This window comes from Poeciliopsis prolifica, unplaced genomic scaffold, assembly GCF_027474105.1.
Source record: "Poeciliopsis prolifica strain line A6 unplaced genomic scaffold, Auburn_PproV2 SCAFFOLD025, whole genome shotgun sequence".
NCBI classification, from domain to species: Eukaryota; Metazoa; Chordata; class Actinopteri; order Cyprinodontiformes; family Poeciliidae; genus Poeciliopsis; species Poeciliopsis prolifica.
This window is the reverse complement of record NW_026562400.1, coordinates 5,571,894-5,577,893: the sequence shown is the minus strand read 5'-3', so window position 1 is coordinate 5,577,893 and position 6,000 is coordinate 5,571,894.

Sequence of the window (6,000 nt, the reverse complement as noted above, 5' to 3'; positions counted from 1 at the left end):
CAGTCAGACATAATACTGCACATTCAGTGATGTCACTGGTCATGTGTCGTCCACACCAAATAGATGATCCGGCTGTGGACGTATGTAACACTGCCAACTTCAATACACAATGTTTAGGTAGACCAAGTGATCTTGATTCATTGTTCATTCACTGCCCTTCAGTAAAGCTAGCAGTGAGATATCCTTCCACTTTTTTTGCCATTGATTTGGCTTTCTGTGACTGGTTGATGAAATTATGTGCTATGAGGCATCCAATAATTACAGTCTGGGAGGTAATGATGTTTTTACAGTGTTGCGATAGAAGTGATGAAAAATAACACTTCAGCAGTTTGAAACCTGCAGCTGTGACATTCGCAGTAGAAAGCAACAATGTATTGAAGAAGATAGTATGTTTACGGTGCTACCTTCAAGCACTCCACAGTTCCTGCATCCTCAGTCAGTCAGTTCAGCCAGCTGCTGGACTCTTCTCCTCTCTTCTATATTAAAAGTCCTCATTCAGGGTAATCACAATCTATATATATATAAAATAAAAATTACTCTCACTGAGTAATGAGGTTAAAATGCCCCTTTGGCAACAGTGGCTTGTGAAAACTTCATTTCAGCTATTCTTGGAAAATGAGGAAAAAATGACAATAGTTTTAAGTCGAATTTTGTCTAAGTCTGTATTTGACTGGGTTAGTGTGGTTAGTAGTGTATAGCTGCTTAAGTTTCACTCCTGGCATAGTATTAGCAATTCTTTGCTGCCCTAGGTTCATTGTAAAAAGCTTCATTATGCTGTATTGTGTCTCATTTTCTCTTTTACTATATTTAATGTATGTGGTCTCAGATGGTGGAAAACATTTTTTGTACAATATTGATATTGTGTACTTACTGCTTTATTTCCATTTTTACTCATTTCATATTTGTATACATACAGTAAGCAACAGAGTGATTCATTTACATTTGACTCTCCTCCAAGCAAAATGAGTGATTTATGTAAACAGAGCTTTGCTGGCCACTATGTACAAAGTGAAGTCGAACTGCGAAAGCATACCTTCTTGACAAACACTAAATGTTCAAGAGTGTTATTTTATGTGCACTGGGGAAAATTGCCTTTCATCACATTTTATATTTATATTCATGAAAAGCCTCTATTCCAGTCGTTATCAGGGTCAAAGATAGCAAAGAGAAAGAGCAAGTCACTAAGGCATTTCATTGGCAATGTTTCTATCACACTATTTCACCTAAACTCAAATGGATAATTCAACATGATGGTGCAGAGATAAAGCTCTGATACCAGCGCAGTGGTTTCAGTAAGAGAAAGAGGTTGGTGAACAAGAGATGGAGGCTGGTGAAAAATAACTGTTGTCTCTTAACGCTGCAGTATGTTGTCTCTGAAAAATGTCATTAATGTTATGCAATAATCATTAAGGAAGTAAAATTACACATATGTTTTCCCATCTCAATAGGATACCATGGTGAACTGGAAATATGCAAGCACCACATATCAACAAGTTTTATTATTCAAATACAAAATATAATCAGTGTAGATAGTCTAGGTTCTTTAAAAATATGTTTAACCCTTTAAGCTTTTCACCTTTGGTCTTATTGTAACTACAAGTACATTTTATGTGATAGGAAAACACCAAGTAGAGCATATTAATGAGAAATAAAAGAGAAAAGAGGTGTGTATGTGTTCATATTCCTTAAATAAAATCCAGGGCTACTGCCTGGCTTCAGAAATCATCTAATTTGTAAATAGATTCCACCTGTGTGTAATTTCACTTCATTATAAGTACAGCTGTTCTGTGAAGGCATCCATGATGCTGTTTGTTCACAGGAGTGAACAAACAGCATCATATGAACCAATTACCACAGTAGAACCATCAGGGATAAAGTGGAAAAATGTAAAGCAAGAATAGATTTCAAAACAGTATTATAACAATACAGAAAAAATCATAATTTATGAAAAGTCTGACATTTGTAACCTCCTTCTAAGCTTTGTGCCTTTTACTGAAATCAAATGTTTTTATTTCTTCAAACCAATTTGCATTCAGAAACATTATCTATTTTCTGAGGGGGATGTTATTTTTCTAAGATGATGACATAGGCTATAACAAGGTTCATCGCACACTAGCCCTCCTTTCAAGCCAATTTCGAAATGCAGCTTCTGCTGAGATACATGTCTCACCCAGTGGGTCCACTGAGATGGGCATGGCACAGGTCAGGCAGTCATTCACCCCCAAATGGGTCAATGATGCGCAGCTATCGTCGTCTAACACATCGTCCCAGAGAGAGGAGCTGAATATCACCCAGCGAAGTCCCTGTCAAGGTCATCAAAAAGAAAACTTGACTGGACATATGCCATCAAAGAGAGCTAACTGGCAAGAGCTCAAATGAGCAACAAGCCGAGGCAGTTCCCATAATGGCAAAAAAGCCTGGGGAGAGCTTCTGCTGCAAAGTCTCCGTCCAGCAGTTTTGTCAATTATAGTCAAGTTCTTTATTTTACATAGCATGACCAAAAACGCTATCAGAATCAGACACATTTTGCTTCAGAAATCTAATTATAAAAAGTGAAATTGTCTGATAAATTTGATAGATGTCAGCTGTGTGTGCTTTGTATGAATCACGGTTTTCACTAGCTGTGAAAAAAATAAAATAAAATTAACTTTCTAAGATATTTATGCCAACATAAGAGCAATAAAAACATTTTTGATAAATAACTTATGTTACAACTGTTGGGCCAACAAAAGAATGGGGGAGTTTGCTGATTTGACAATGGTCTTGGCAGACAGTCAATGACAATTTCCATGACAGGGGCAAGGAACAAAATATATTTTTTGATGCATTGTGATGCAGACAAAACCGATTTTGACTCAATTAACAACATGAAATTTTAATGATCTTTTAATTAAATTTAGAATCCAATTTTGATTAATACAAAAGATGGAAGTCAGAAGCGAGAGACAGCAGCACTTGGATAGTTAATAATGAACACAACAAGGTCAAATAAACTGCATCCTGCACCTGCTGCATTATAGGAAAATGACTTCAACGAGAGATCCACCATAATGCACGTTGTGAGAAACTAAAATAAAATATTTTGCAGCACAACAAACATAAGGCTGTGATGGATGGGGAACCTGTTCAGGGCAAAACCTGCCTCCTACCTGGAAACAGGCACCAGTCTCCCATGACCTAGCAAAGACGGATGGACGGACGGATGGACGGATGGATGGACAAACATAAGGAACCACATTTTATAATTTAGTGCTGAAGCAGAAGTAAAACAGCTGGTTGTGATGCTACTGTCAGCCAAAACACTTTCAAGGCGGTGACTTAGTCATACCTCCCTGACTTGAAAAAGGCTAGGCTATATTTTACAGTTTAGAGCAACTTTTTTCACAAAGGAGAAATGACTCCTGAGTATAGTGAAGAACCGCTGCTTTTACCTTATGGATTATTTTTTGTCATTATGTTTTAAGTCTAAAATCATAGCAGCTGTCTGCTAAATTTAGTAAATGTTGCTTCCATTAGCTGACAAGCTTGATGAAGAAGCTTATTTTCCTCTTTAATGACCATGGCAACTCTGTGATTCATTGACAAGTGAACTTGTCTGACCTGAAGAAAACCTGCACATTAATAGGGAGAAAATAGAAATTTCACTCAAAAAGGCTAAACAAACCAAACCAACAATAAAAACAACCAAATCTCGATACACTTCTAAACATATTTTTCATTTTTTCTTTTTACAACAGTCTGTTTATCTTCAGTTTTTGTGCCGTTGCATGACCAATATTCGCTTCAGTTTTAGGTATCTTTTAGATGTTTAGACATTTTCCCTTTGAATTCAGGAGCATAACTCAAAGCTCTATATTTCATCACTGTTCAGAGTAAAGCAAACCCAAAAGCACTGACAAATCATTAGAGCACTTAACATTCCTTTAACCTGTATCGTGTTAAATGAGCTTGAACAGATATTTTCCATCAGTAGTAATATCATTTTGCTCACAAGTGGTAATCAGGCTCTCATCTTGTTGTGTTCTTTGCTCTTCAGAGCTCTGACTCTTACCTTCTTTGTCTTTCCTGACAGACACTGGATCCCGGCTTTAATGTTCAAATCCTGTGCTCCAGTGGTCCACTGGAATATTTATAGTGTCTGTTTCGAGGGAGCGTACCTGGATGCTCTTTTCCTTTCTTCTCCACTGCACCTCAAGCTACTCTCCTGGTAACAGCTTTGTGGATTCCTATTGGCGCCGTTGTTTCCCTCACCTACATGTGCACCCAACATTTCACTGATCCCAATTACCAACCTGGAAGATTAAAAGAGCAAATCTTTTAACACCACCATACACAAGTCCCTGCACAAACTCAATTTGTTGGATTGACTTACCTTTATTTGGTTCTCTGATGTTCTTGTGCTCTCCTCAGCCCCAATCAGACACTGCTTTCCTTCAGATTCAATCTGTATCTGGCCATTTCAAATACTGTTACAAACCCCCTGTCTCCCCTCCAAGCGCTATTCTGAAACATTGCATCAAAAAACCCATTTCAAACACCAAGATGGTCTTTTAACATTGAAGAAAAATATTTTCTTTTCTTCAATAATAGATGAGCTCTTTTCATGAAACCGGGTGATGTCCACTAATGGCTTTTTGTGGTAAATAAATAAAAGTAGTTTTGGGATATAGTCCACTGCATTTACTTAACACTTCTGTAGCTTAGATTAAACATGTATATGATCAAAAACTCATGTTATTGTGCAACTATCAAATTATGTTACATGTTTGTGAAACCAGTTTTTATCATAAATATCAAATTATTGTCCTTCAACTTCTGCTGTCACATCTTTCAAGCTTTCTTTCTATTCCCACCACATAGTTTCTTGTTTTTCCCCAGTGCTCCTGGTCCTGCCAGCCCTGTGTCCTTTTCCATCTCTCTCTTCATTTGGCTGGCTCCCATCTTTTCCCAGTCTGCCTTTTTCTCTTTTACATACTCCTGATGCGCTCCTGCTGGCCCCGGTCTGTCCAAAGGGATTAATTGATAGTGAGAGATAATAAATCTCCCCATTAGGCGCAAGGCCCCTGCCCATCGCTCATTATCCGCCCGCTGCTCTTCAATGCCGTGGCCTGGGGTTCCCTGGCTTTTTTAACATGCACATCTGCCACTGCAACGTCAGCAAGGTTAAACTCTCCCTATTGCACTTGATTGGATCCCTTACGTTGAGACTCCGGCTCATCCATGAATGCACACAGAATAAGTGTGTATTTTGTCTTTGTACCTTAAATTTATAATTGTCTTTCTTCTGGTTTCATAAATAAACCAAAAGCTCAAAATAAATTTAACTTCAATGCAATTATTTTGTATGCATAAAAATAAAATAAACTCATATTATTACTGGTAATGTAGTGATAAACAAACATTTGAACATCTTTAATATTTGTTTTTACATTGGAGCAGTACGATGTCTGGTTTTTCTTCTTTCTTCTACATTTCTAAAAAGACATTTTATGTGTTTTTATTTTGCAGATACTATTTGCATTTGTTGTCGCAGATTACATAATAGCGTGCTTTCAAGTAAAAAAATGAATGCTACCAATAGCCATCTCGACAAACAAAATGTATCAATCAGCCCAAAACAGATGCATCATGTCATAGTGATGAAATTGTCTCCAAGAAGAGTCAAGGTAGTAAAAGGACCAAAAGTCTAACCAAAGAAGTAAAACAGTTTCAAAGCTTCAAGATTATAAGACAGAAGGATGAGGTTTAGTTCATTTAGGATTGTCATCCATCATCATATTGTTCTATTTTACCGTCGTCCTGTTTTCAGTTTGGTTCAGTTTATGTATAAAACACCAATTTTACATGGCAATATTTCTCTTTATTTTTCTTTTTTCCCCAGAAGCAACTCTGTTTTGAGGGTAGGTTTTTGTTTGTGTGTGGGGTTGTTGCGGTAGAGTGCGGGTTGTATGATAAGCACAGAAGGAGCTCGTTCATTGCTTCTCGTGATACTTGTTGATC